This window comes from Homalodisca vitripennis, chromosome 6, assembly GCF_021130785.1.
Source record: "Homalodisca vitripennis isolate AUS2020 chromosome 6, UT_GWSS_2.1, whole genome shotgun sequence".
Classification (NCBI taxonomy): Eukaryota; Metazoa; Arthropoda; class Insecta; order Hemiptera; family Cicadellidae; genus Homalodisca; species Homalodisca vitripennis.
In genome coordinates this window covers 13,856,043-13,871,052 of record NC_060212.1, presented here as the reverse complement: position 1 = coordinate 13,871,052, position 15,010 = coordinate 13,856,043, and positions in this window count along the sequence as shown.

Sequence of the window (15,010 nt, the reverse complement as noted above, 5' to 3'; positions counted from 1 at the left end):
ACATAGTCATGTGCCTGTACTTAGTTTGTTTTCAAGAGAAAATGTTCTTAATATATTTTAAAGAAAACTTTTAAAATATTTATTTTGATCATATTTATTACACAGGATAGCAGCACGTCACAACCCATGTCGCAGTGACAGGCTTGGGTTAGGTTGCTTGTAAAATTTCAAGACTGCAGCTCATTTCATAGGCTACATGTGCTACTATTGCCGCATGTGAAAATGACATATGGTTGTGTTTATATTTTTTACAAATTGATTGTTTCTTCATTAATTTATTAAACATAAAACCAATGTAAAAATGTTTGCTGACGTTCATCCAGATCCCTCAGTGGGACATGACAATTATTAAACTAGATGTTGCTTATACAGAGTGTTCACAAAAAGGAGTGTCACAAACATCTGTGGTTGATAGTAGTCATCACTTAAAACAATAAATTTTGTATAAAGATTGGACAAAGATTGTCTCGTTTAGCCACTAGCCGCCATTTTGAATTTTGTATATAACATTTATTATCTCAAAAATAGTTAAGCTGAAGGAAACAAATTTAGCACATAGGTTTAAACAGATAAGAGGGACGTTAAAAACAATAGCTTTGTTATTTTCTTTAAAATTAACAAAATTACGTCTATTGAACATTTGAAAGTCATATAATAAAAAGATCAGTACAGTTATAATTCCAACAGCACTTGTCACAACAAAATCCATCAATGCATTAGCGAGCACTACTTTAAAGGTGCTCTTGAACAAACCGAAAGGAGCAAACATTTTGTCTTTTGATAGGCATCAGCTGTTTTACATAGGTTATAAAAAATATATAAGAAACTATATAACAGTTATTGCAGCAATTCTAACGGTACTTTTTTCTACGAAATCCGTCAAAGCATAATCGAAAAGAACGCTTCAAAGAAACGTTTGCACGAGCCGGGAGTGCAAACTTCATAGTTGAGAATTATCAAGTAAGTGTCGCTCCTCAACAATATTAAACAGAAATAAAAGTCACATTTGTGAGAAATCCCTATTTGTGACAAGTGTTTAATTTAAACGTTTCTATTCCAAAGTGAAGACATCACCAATATATAAAAATAATCTGCTAAACTTTTAATATTAATGAATACAATTTGAGGTAATTAATACCTAATTGTTTACAACTACATGTGTGCATATACACAAACACTTGCATATTTAAAATAAAAATAATATATTTGTCGGGTGAGTCCAAATGAGGGCTAATTTCATTAAAACAATTTTAATTTTAAATCCTCTTAATCCATTAAAAAAATACTAGGCATATGATGCAAGTATGAGGAATGATTTAGTATGTACAGAAGCATTAAAATATTGTGTTATATATGATGAATGGTTCCATAAACCAACGCGAAAGCGTTATTTGATAGATGCAGTACCATATACGAAACATATAACACTGAATAACAATTTAATAGATTCAGATGTATCGACAACCATTTTTATTGATACTTCACTATGTAAATTTAAAAGAAATTAATAAAACCCTTTATTTTATAAACCGTCAACAAACAAGTTCATAAACTAGAACGTGTAGTGTGTTTCCATTCCTAAATTAAATTTGGTTGCTACTGCCACAGGATACATGTTGTGTACTGACAAAGAACTGTAACTCGATTTACGAATGTATGTTAAGTTCTGACCGGCGAGTTATTGTCATGTCGACTTGTCGACCGACTATATGGCGCAGATATCACTACAGCTGAGCCAAGCGATCTGCGCGGGTCGGCCGGCGTCTGATTGGTAGGTGAGGGAGAGGGTCGTCTTTTCCAAAAACATTGGGCTTTCCTTTATACATTGGTATTGGGCATCCTTGCGTATTTCCGGTGACCAAAGAGGTGAGAACTGGAATATTTACTAATTTACTCCCTTGTCTTGTGGTTATATTCAAATGAAAGGTGCTCCGACAGTTCAGTTCTTTTAATCCATTACAAAATGACAGCGCGTAGTTAAGGTCAATGTCAATGAAAAAGGTTTAAATAAAGATTGGGATTTGTGGTGGTCCGTTAAAATACGACGACGCGATGTTGAGATCCTGGATACTGACGCACGGGTTTGAATGATATTCGGTTTGAATAACAATATCTGCAATAGCTAAAAAGAATTATACAACGGATAATTTCCATAGCAACGGGAATTACCAGGAGGGATCTTCAAACACTATTTTCTTTGCATATAACGATCCAATATCAAGTTTATGAATGTGCGCATTCTGGTATGGATGTAGCTGAAGATGAAACGTTAAAATTAGACGAGCACCGCCTGCTTTATATGCATACAATAATTTCAAATCCGGCAATTCATTTATTTTTGTAAAATTAAACAACAGTACGATTAAACACATTAAAATAACACCATAAGTTGGGGTTTATGCAAGTTCCATAGCAATGCGACTTTGTTTGTTTTAAGATTTCACATACCAACAAAGTACGCGAAATTATATTTTCATAAACTTCAAAGAGTATAATTCTTGAAGATATAAATTAAAACACAATTATACCAAATTATTACATAACCTTATCTAACTTAAAATGTGTATTATTAATTTGTTTCGTTCCCAGTTAGTGATTACAACAGAGTATAAAAAAATTAAAAAGGGCCACAATGAGTGGTAAATATTATATTTTTATATTTTGCTAGGCCAAAAACAACTGAATATACCACTGAGTGGCAAAAATATATTTTCATTTCTAATAATAACCTTTAACTAACATCCAAAGTCAGATCCATACTCTAAATAATATTACTGTCGATATATAAATAAAAAATAAAATTTCATACTTTTCTATGAATAATATGCCTGTTCTCCGATGGTTTTATATATATATATATATATTACGTAATATTCTCCATTTTTATATAATACTATTAGGTAAAGCATAATCATAATCGTGATGTAGGTTGCTAATGTTTATCAATAAACAAGTAAATAAAAATTCGGTAAAAATTGTTTAAGAAACAAGAATATACTGGAAAAAGAGTTTTATTTACTTGGAAGTTTTAGGCGTGTATTAAAATTGGTTATAAGGAAAATTTGCCGTTATATGTAAAATATAGCTAAGTACATTCCTTCACACATTCACTAGTATGTAGGAATAAATGACGGTGTTTATCCGTCAGACCTACAGATGAAAAATCCATACGCGTTTTCAGTGGCTGAGCGTCAGCGAAGCACATCCCTTTAGGGGATGTAAACATTTTCTTTTTCTTTATATATCCGCACGATACCACGAAAACGAACCAACCTATAGGCTTTTAATTTTGCATGAAACTTGTTTTAGGCAACTCTGCATATTGTCTATGTAGGGAACACTGGGTACCATGATGGCCCACATCACCACATGGGATTTTTTTTTAAAGGGACTGTTACCCAAAAAATAAATAAAATATATTTATATAATAAATAATAATTTTTTTTATTTTTCCTTATTTTTCTTTGGAATATACTGATTTCATTGCAGTAATTTGTTTTTTCCTATGATTACTATAAAGTTGGTAAAAAAAGATATTGTTGAAACCCTTGCATGTCATTTTTCGACACTAACTGAACATCAGTCATGTTCCACTAACTAACACTTTCATATATTTCACCCCGCATCATTGTTTTGCTGTATTTAACTTTTTATGTTGGCTATACTGTCTAGCATCTTTATTTCAGGTTACTATTGTTGTTACTACTGTCAAAAAGAGGATGGGGAAAGCGGCTTTTAAAATTAAAAATCTGTCTCGTAAAGTAAAACTTGAGGATGGTAAGGGATTAGGTGGGCAGTGTAGGCTAAGTGAGCCTAATATTAAAAAAACTGCAGATATGTTATGGCCTGGCCATAAGGCGAAATGTGCAGAGTGTTGGAGAGATGAAAAAAGACAATATGGGACAGTTTACTTTCACACGATGTCATCAAATGATAAACCTACTCATCAGCTATGCCCTAAAGACAATGAGACATGGGTGTAAATATAACCTGTGTAAGGTTTTGTAGTTTGGTTTAGTTTAGGATTAAGGTTGTGACATACTATGAGCAAGGGTTTGCTGTGAGAGGGATTTAATAATAGGTTAGATTGGCAGTACAAATACCCTCAAATGAACCAACACATATTTTATTTTTGACAACATCTCATTAAATTGATAAAAAATTTTTTTAATTAACAATAGATTGCGTCAATCGACATATTAAGCACAAATTTTAGTACCTTAATTCTTTGAAGACATATTTTAATATTAAATTATTCATTACAATTTATTTTTAACTTAATTCATTATAACATTTACTAGTAATTTTGTAGTGTTGCAATAATTGTGAGTTCATGGACTAACGTGAGAAACTTTCTTTTAAATAGCTAAACATTTACATGAATTTACATTTTCGAAATTGTGAACATTTAAATAGATATGGAATTGAAAATGATTAATGAACCCTAAAATATACTAAGTTCTTAAAATTACTTACATTTTTATTTCACATCACACTTATTACGCCCTAGAGATATTTTTCCGCACACGAACACCAACACTAGCACTCCCGAACCTCGCTTTTCGACTTCCCGTCCTCGACTTCCTTGTTCTTCAGTTTTGATGTTCTTCTCCCGCCAGCTCATGACCACGCCTCTCTCAAATCTCTCCATCATAATTGGTGAGTACCAATTTTTCATATCAGCATGGCTGCCCCTTACATCGTCGCACGGTTTTTTTATATATAAGCATTTCCGCTGCTTAAGCAAGCATTTCCTGTTTGTTCACCATCGGCGTCTGGGCGGATGTGCGTATCCACTTACATCCGGAGGATGTTTGTCTCGAATTGTAATACAAGACTTCCTTTCCAGCAACTATCTGTACATGATTCTATGAATTTTATTTTACTAATAATTACATATGTCTTACACTGAGTTTACTTACTAATAAAATGTATGACCATGATAAACATTTTCACATCCCTGAGTGTGTTATGAGTTTTATAAAACCCATATTCAAAGACCTTTCAGAAACCGAACTGTTGGAGCGTTGTTTGAAAGTGAAAAAATAGAAACCAAATGAGTCATTGAATAGTGTCATTTGGTCCCTAATACCAAAAAGAACTTTTGTAACTCTGCCTACCCTTAAATTTGGTGTTTACTCTGCAGTTTGTAGCTTTAATGACGGCTTTTCTAGTAAATTAAAAGTTTTGGAAGCATTAAACCTACGTCCAGGGAAAAAGTTTGTAAAAAGCGATGCAGCGCCTAGAAATAGTGCGAGTAAAGGAAGCGGACAAGAAAGTTCAAGAACTAGATAAGAAAATAAGGAACAAGAGAGTTTTGAAAAGTAAACGCCTTGAAGACATGTTTACACAAAGTGAAGACCCAGATCCATCCTACAGCTCAGGGACTACTAGGCTATTGTAGTTAAAGACATTTTCTTCGATTCCCGTAAGTTGGTTTTTTCCTATTTAGATGCAAGTTTTCTCAGCCATTTATGAACTTAGACCGCTCAAATTTTTACCACTTGTACTTTGTACTATAATCTAGGTCCTGACTAAAGGGTTTTACAAAATAAAAAGTATTATCTTAGAAATAAAATATTTTTGTGATTTTTTTAGTTTTTAAAAAGGTGAATTTTTTAAAATTAGTTTTTTTAATACTAAAAGATGATAAATTATTATTTTGGTTGGTCATGAACTATAAAAAGTTGAGCTTTAAAAGACAAAAAAAATGAAAGCTCTATCATGACTCATTATTTTAGAAACCTGTATTAAGTTTATATGGACTAAGATAGGTGGTAACAGTCCCCTTAAGCGTTAGCGAATACTGTTCATTGGTCTTATGGAGATCCATGATGGTATTGAGGAATTATCAAAATAAAGAAATTTATAAAGAAAATTAGTGATATTTATGTAACATTTTATCGTACACATGTCACCAAATTCCCTTAACACACATCATCTGTTTGTGACTTGGTCTGTAGTCGCTAAATATTTGATCAATAATAACAATATATGCAGATATATACTCTACGATATATTGATGAGTACCTAAGCCTAGACATACTTAACGTCCATCAGCTTATTGGATCAGAATAGTCTCACAATTAAACTCATCTTGGATATTCAAAAACATTTTATTAAGAGGGTAAACTTCATTTATAATTAAGAAAGCTTCAAAGGTTCTGAAGAAAATGCAGACAATAACACTCGTGCGAGCCAAAATATCTTATATTGGATCGATCATAACAGTATATATTGATACATGATGTTTATAGCATTTTTATATTTTCATAGCATAGCCAAAACATACCTAAATTCCCATTCTTTGCGGGTCAGAATTGTTCCGTAAGTTCTTGTAGGATATTCAAGGATTAAGGATAGCCTCACAAGTACAAGTCATTTAGGATATTCAAAGACATATTATTAGGAAGTTAAATTTTCTGCTTAATCATGGAAACTTTCAAAGATCCTGAAGGCAATGCAGACACTGACACCCATATGAGCCATAATATCTTATATTGGATCGATGATAACAGTATACATTGATACATAGCAAAGCCAAGCCATACATAATTCCTTTCTCTTTGCGGTTCAGAATCATCTCATAAGTTCTTCTATGAAATTTAAGAACACTTTCTTATGGCATCGAACTTCTTTCTTAATGAAGGAAGCTTTCAAAAGATCGAGAAGGCGATGGAGACAATGACAACCATTCCAGCCCAACATCTTACACAACTTCTTCTATATATTTCACGTTTTCCCACATGTAACTGTGTCATTCTTCATTGCTGAGACCAGTTGTGAACAATTTTGGATGATGAATATTGAGTATGGCTTCAAATAGATATTAAGGCGCATAACGATGAAGCAATCACAGAGCCAATACTGATGAGTTAGCTATGAGCCCAAAATCATGTAATCTCATGAAGAAATCTCGTTGGCTGTAGACATCACATCACTCATAGTGTGGTGAAGTAGTCGCCTCTGCCAGTTCTCTGAATTTAGTCAGTTTTATGTGTAAAAATTAGGTAACTCATTAGCTGCTCTCCGATATGTGCAGTTCGCCCTCCCCGTTACCGCTGCGGTCACGTTGGTGTGCAGCATCGTGCCGCATAACCACACTGTTAGTTGGGATACTGTTTGACCACCGTCTTGGTCGCCTCACAGTTCAAACTTGGGTATCCTGGGACAATCCCGGATACTATCCAGAGGTGGATACGTATCCAGTGAGCTGTATCTTCTGCATACATCCTTACCTTTGCTACAAAACTCAATTACCCTGTTTACAACGTTCCTCTACTATCTCACGTATTATTTTACCGATGAATTACCACAAACCAACAAGTCATCATATTGGTCTCAATTTGTTTTAATTAAATTTATCCATACATTACACAAAAATCTTGCTACCACGCCGAAAAAAGAATAAAAATGGTTTCTGAAAACTTCTGCATTACTACCAAAGGGTTAGTAGTTTTATTTATTTGGCTTTTCCTTTGAATCTTGATATATATATTTTTTAATGTACTATATATATTTAGGCCGTAAAAATCCTTGTGTAATTATAAGATATAACATACATTTTTTTAATAATTTATAAATAATACATAACCCTGAAAATGTATGTATTTATTTATTTGTCAAACCGGTTTACAGAGGGGTGACAAATTATTAGACTCAACATGGTTTTTCAATACATTTTATTCATTTTTAACTTTTACACACATCTAATACCTAGTATATAATCCCTTATTTTTTATAAGCAATGCCAATCTGTTAGACATACTTTCCACCAGTTGTTTGCAAGAATCCTTTATTTCTTGGTCATGGTGCCAAATTTTTATTAAAGTCTATCAAACCAGTTTTTGTAGTAATTTTCTCTTTTCTCATCCTGTTTTTTACTATAGCCAAAAGATTCTCAATCGGATTCATATCCGGGCTATCTCCTGGCCAAGACAGAACACTGATTTCTTTTGAATTTAAAAAGCTTTTAACTGTTTTTGCTTGGTGACATGGCGCTCCGTCGTGCATAAACACAAATTCCATCATCTGGAAACCAGTTTTTGGCCTGTGGAACCATTCTTCGCTGTTTTTTTAGTGTAAATAACGTATTGTTTTACTTGTTATCTTCTTCCAATCATCCTGAGTCCTTTGTTTTAGCCCTTTTGCCCACTCCAAGCGCTTTTTAGCCATGGCTGGTGATATCTTCTACCTCTTTCGAGGTCGTCTTGCATTTAGGCCTTCATCTTTAAGGGTTCGTAGAACAGGTCTGGGTAAAACTTTGACCCCATATGCTTTCATTTTCTTCTGCCAACTGCTTTTTAGTACTTCTTCTGTTGTTGAGAACCAGGTTCTTTAGTTTCCTTTTCAATTTTTCATTCAATTTAGGTTTGCGGCCACATTTTCCAACTCGACTAGATTCATAAATTGTATTATTATTAGAGGCCCGCTCAATCCTGCTTACAGACTTTTGTGATATATTGAGTCTTCTTGCTATTTCCCTTTGCGAATAATGATTTTCTTTAAAAAAACCTTGGTCACAGATATTTTACGAGGTGACAAATCTGCAGTTTTGCCCATTACCAATATATTTTCTGGCAAATGTTTTACAGAGTAAAAAGACAAAAAACAGTTAAGTTTTATGTCAAGAAAACTAAAAAACTGTTGTTAAAATATCTTATACAACAACCACTAACACATAAAAGCACATTAAAACACAAATAGTAGTTTTGAGGTTATGAAAACACACATGGTAAGAAAACACCTGATTTATTTTTTTGCTCTTTTGATAAATTAGTATAATGTGTGTAATGTATTGCACAGACTTTGAGAAAATTTGTGAGAAGTGTATACTATATAACACTAAACATTATTTTCAACATTATTTACCCATGTACATCAAGTAAAAGTACTGTTTAAAATGGTGTAACAACAACATTTTATAAAAAATCTGATTGAGTCTAATAATTTGGCACCCCTCTGTATATACAATATTAAAACAATAATTAAATGAACATATTGTTATAATAAAATACAGTATAAAAATATAATATAAGCGTATATTACTTAAATATACAAGTTTCAAGTTATGCAAGTAAAATGTAATTACTACTTTAGATATTTAATCCTCGTAACACGAACGGGACAATAACTCTCGAAGTTGGCATTTTAATAATAATAGTTATAGTTACACATTTTAAACTAAATAATCTGGAAACCTGCGTGACAAAATCTGTTATAAACACAAACATTTCTTTGGAAAAACGTAAACGTGGGAATTACAAGATAAATTCACTTAAAATCCATTTTACAATACAACATGAAACAATAAGTCCCAGTGAGGAAGGAAAAGTTAAAAAAGCTGTCAGGAGCGTCTCTTTGTTCTGTTTATTTCTAGAACTGTATTGCGTCTCCTTCGTTGTTTACATTTTACCTCCTGACTCTTCATTATCATTTGGTATTCTTAACAGATTGTGAAGTAAATAATAATAAATACAACGACTGTAGGAAAATCTTCCTAAAATGTTAGTATTCATAAACTTAAAATTATTAAAACTAGAAATATCCATAAAAGTGTGCCAAATATAATTTGCGTCTCACCAATGATTTTAAACCAAATCCTTTAACTGAAATACATTGTTCCTAAAGAGGCTCGAATTAATATTGTTCATTTTCGGGTAAATACGAATATTTATACAGAACTGAACACTTTAAAATAGTAGTGAAAGCATTCTCTTTCAAATTTTAGGGCAGACACGAACATTATGGCCGCATTTCTGCGCTCAACCAAAAAGGTTAATTCAATTCTAATTTTGCATCAAACTAGTATGGAGGAGTGTCAATGATGTCAACTTTGTCAAATTCAGTGAACAATAATTAAAATAAATGGCGAAGGGTTAATAAAATTAGATGTCCAATGAGATATTGTTTCTGGTTCGTGATGAAGCATCCAATGTGTTATCAAGTAAATAAAGATATTTACTTCGTCATAAATACCTTACAGAGCGTACAAGTTAAGCATTGCTAACTCAATTCCAAATTTGCATTAGGCCGGTGTAGAGAAGTTTCAAAGAGTCATTACAATTATATCTCCAATGAAATATGGTTTTTATGTCCATGGTGATTCAGGTAATATAGGATGTTAACCCTGTTAAAGCAAACGGAATTAAAGAGCAATCACTATCAAGTAAATACGTTAGTTCAGAAAGATATTTAGTTCTCTATGATTATTTTAAACAGATCTACGTCATGTCTCAATTTTACGTATTAATGCAAGATAGCGTACAAGTATTGTACCTTTAAGTGAAGTTTTAAATGTGCTTAAATTGTGTTTCTGTCCATAAATTTCTAAATCATACATTTCTTTGCGTTACTAAATAAGTACTTAATCGAAATATATAAGTGGATTTGTATTTAGATGACTGTCAGGTAACAGGTAAATGTAGTTAACTAACAAGATTTTTGCATTCTCCCTTTATAATCACTCTGCAAGATGTAATTAAACACATTCAACGTCATTCAAGGATATATTGCTGTTAAAGACAAACTTTCGTTCTTACATACGTTTTAGACGAGGTTAAATTATTTACATGAATGAATGAGTCTAGAGAAAGAGAAAAAAATTGACTTTAAATTGTACATCGATCTTTTTTCTATACAAGGAACATTAAGTTCGTTAATGGTGCATTTCAAGTTCCAAAGGATTTGGCTGAAAGTTTTATCATTGCTTTATGGGTTACCATCATGACCAAGAGAAGAAGTTGCAGACCATACAAACTGAATATTATCATAATTATGGCACTGTAACGTGTGATATAGTAACACATGAGTTACCATCATGAAGAGAAAAAGTTGCAGACCATACAAACTGAATATTATCATAATTATGGCATTGTAACCTGTGATATAGTAACACATGACTTACCATCATGACCAAGAGAAGAAGTTGCAGACCATACAAACTTAATATTATCATAGTAATGGCACTGTAAAGTGTGATATAGTAACACAAGAGTTACCATCATGACCAAGAGAAGGAGTTGCAGACCATACAAACTTAATATTATCATAATTATGGCACTGTAACCTGTGATATAGTAACACATGAGTTACCATCATGACCAAGAGAAGAAGTTGCAGACCATACAAACTGAATATTATCATAATTATGGCACTGTAACCTGTGATATAGTAACACATGAGTTACCATCATGACCAAGAGAAGAAGTTGCAGACCATACAAACTGAATATTATCATAATTATGGCACTGTAACCTGTGATATAGTAACACATGAGTTACCATCATGACCAAGAGAAGAAGTTGCAGACCATACAAACTGAATATTATCATAATTATGGCACTGTAACCTGTGATATAGTAACACATGAGTTACCATCATGACCAAGAGAAGAAGTTGCAGACCATACAAACTGAATATTATCATAATTATGGCACTGTAACCTGTGATATAGTAACACATGAGTTACCGTCATGACCAAGAGAAGAAGTTGCAGACCATACAAACTGAATATTATCATAATTATGGCACTGTAACCTGTGATATAGTAACACATGAGTTACCGTCATGACCAAGAGAAGAAGTTGCAGACCATACAAACTGAATATTATCATAATTATGGCACTGTAACCTGTGAGTAACACATGAGTTACCATCATGACCAAGAGAAGAAGTTGCAGACGATACAAACTTAATATTATCATAATTATGGCACTGTAACGTGTGATATAGTAACACAAGAGTTACCATCGTGACCAAGAGAAGGAGTTGCAGACCATACAAACTTAATATTATCATAATTATGGTACTGTAACCTGTGATATAGTAACACATGAGTTACCATCATGACCAAGAGAAGAAGTTGCAGACCATACAAACTGAATATTATCATAATTATGGCACTGTAACCTGTGATATAGTAACACATGAGTTACCGTCATGACCAAGAGAAGGAGTTGCAGACCATACAAACTGAATATTATCATAATTATGGCACTGTAACCTGTGATATAGTAACACATGAGTTACCGTCATGACCAAGAGAAGAAGTTGCAGACCATACAAACTGAATATTATCATAATTATGGCACTGTAACCTGTGATATAGTAACACATGAGTTACCATCATGACCAAGAGAAGAAGTTGCAGACCATACAAACTGAATATTATCATAATTATGGCACTGTAACCTGTGAGTAACACATGAGTTACCATCATGACCAAGAGAAGAAGTTGCAGACGATACAAACTTAATATTATCATAATTATTGCACTGTAACCTGTGATATAGTAACACATGAGTTACCATCATGACCAAGAGAAGGAGTTGCAGACCATACAAACTTAATATTATCATAATTATGGCACTGTAACCTGTGATATAGTAACACATGAGTTACCGTCATGACCAAGAGAAGAAGTTGCAGACCATACAAACTGAATATTATCATAATTATGGCACTGTAACCTGTGATATAGTAACACATGAGTTACCATCATGACCAAGAGAAGAAGTTGCAGACGATACAAACTGAATATTATCATAATTATTGCACTGTAACCTGTGATATAGTAACACATGAGTTACCATCATGACCAAGAGAAGAAGTTGCAGACCATACAAACTGAATATTATCATAATTATGGCACTGTAACCTGTGATATAGTAACACATGAGTTACCATCATGACCAAGAGAAGAAGTTGCAGACCATACAAACTGAATATTATCATAATTATGGCACTGTAACCTGTGATATAGTAACACATGAGTTACCATCATGACCAAGAGAAGAAATTGCAGACCATACAAACTGAATATTATCATAATTATGGCACTGTAACCTGTGATATAGTAACACATGAGTTACCATCATGACCAAGAGAAGAAGTTGCAGACCATACAAACTGAATATTATCACAATTATGGCACTGTAACCTGTGATATAGTAACACATGAGTTACCATCATGACCAAGAGAAGAAGTTGCAGACCATACAAACTGAATATTATCACAATTATGGCACTGTAACCTGTGATATAGTAACACATGAGTTACCGTCATGACCAAGAGAAGAAGTTGCAGACCATACAAACTGAATATTATCATAATTATGGCACTGTAACCTATGATAAAGTAACACATGCAGTATATCTACTAGACAATAGACATGTACTAGTCATGACAGCCGTTTGGGTTAGAAACTCAATATTAATTCCGTTCTTGTCTCGTCATGTATCAGACTTGCTTCTTTTCAACGTGATTAAGATAAAAGACATATAAATTAATAATAAATATATTGATATTCAAAAATCTTTTAAAAACACGTAAAACTAAAATATTTTAAATAGAACAATAATTTTATGTAATTTATATTTCAAACTGATACAAATACGTATATGATCGTGAGGTATGATTTAAATTAAATTATTGATATCGATAGTTATGTTTAATTAACTATAAATATTGGTTTTAAACCGGAGATTAAAATATTCAGATGAATATAAATTACAAACCGTTGTTACATAATTGAATACTCCAGCGAAAGGAGTCAGGTTGGAGATATGCGGTAGTAATAAGTACCCTCTTAAGTCCCATTACAATGTATAGCGCCGCGGTTACCTCATCATTGCAATTATCATTCCAGTTCCAGACCCAGTTCAGGCGTTCCTTTCAATGGCCTCACTGTAACGCCAGTTCAAATATCTGTCCAGGCATTCGTTCCAACGGTCTCATTGTCACGCTAGTTCCAGTTCCAGTCCAGGCATTCCTTCCAACGATCTCATTGTCGCGCCAGTTATAGTTCCAGTCCTACATTCCTTCCAACGATCTCATTTTCGCGCTAGTTCTAGTTCCAGTTCAGGCGTTCCTTCCAACGATCTCATTGTCGCTCCAGTTCCAGTAGAAACCTTACGTTTGTGACGACGCGACGACTTAGTACCCAGAAAAGGGAGGTTTATTTAACTTCAGTATTATTAAAGCAATATGTACTGTATATTCCTTAACACTGATATTTGTATTTTCCTTAACACCTGTATTTTCATTATCGCTATGTTCGAAGATATGAAACATTCTACTATGAATCATCAATATTTCAGTATCACAAAATTAAATCCAAAATATTAGTCAAATGAGGGTATTTTAGCTGTTTGAAAGTGTCTATTTAATGTAGCGTGTGCTGAATCTACACACAACATCCCTTCCTTTGGTATCAAGTTCTACGTATTAATGCGTCATAATTAGTACAGATTATAAAACCTCTGTGTAGACAATTTATATCAGAATAGTAGTTAGAACGCTTTATCACGTGGCTTTACCCACCCTTGACAGATACAAGTAATATTCTATCATGTACATAGTATTGATCTCTGGACTGGACATATCAACTTATAACAGGTCCATACTTTCGTCAAATATCAGTCGTACGTGATCCAGATGCAATCTACATGTTTCGGCAAGATAATGCCATCATCAGGATTACGGGTAAAAAACATATATATTGCCGATGATGTCGTCAAAACACTTCAAGAAGCATTAAATACTATACAAACACAGTCCACGAACATCCACACCAAAAACATGGGATTTAAAAACTGACCGTATATGTAAATAAGATGAAACCAATTATCCTTCATTTGGTAAAACATTTGGCGCATAATTATCCTTATCCTTAATTATCTTTAATTAAGGACGCCGACTGTAACAGAACAACTGGAGGCTAATACTACATAGCGCTTATATTTAAACAATGTCTGACGCAATTCGCTTTGTCAATATGTGGAAAGTGGATGAGACCAATTGTTCTTTATTTCATAGAAAATGTTGTGTACAATTAAGGACGCTGACTGTAACAGAACAACCGGAGGCTAATACTACATAGCGCTTATATTTAAACAATGTCTGACGGAATTCGCTTTGTCAATATGTGAAAAGTGGATGAGACCAATTGTTCTTTATTTCATAGAAAATGTTGTGTACAATTAAGGACGCTGACTGTAACAGAACAAC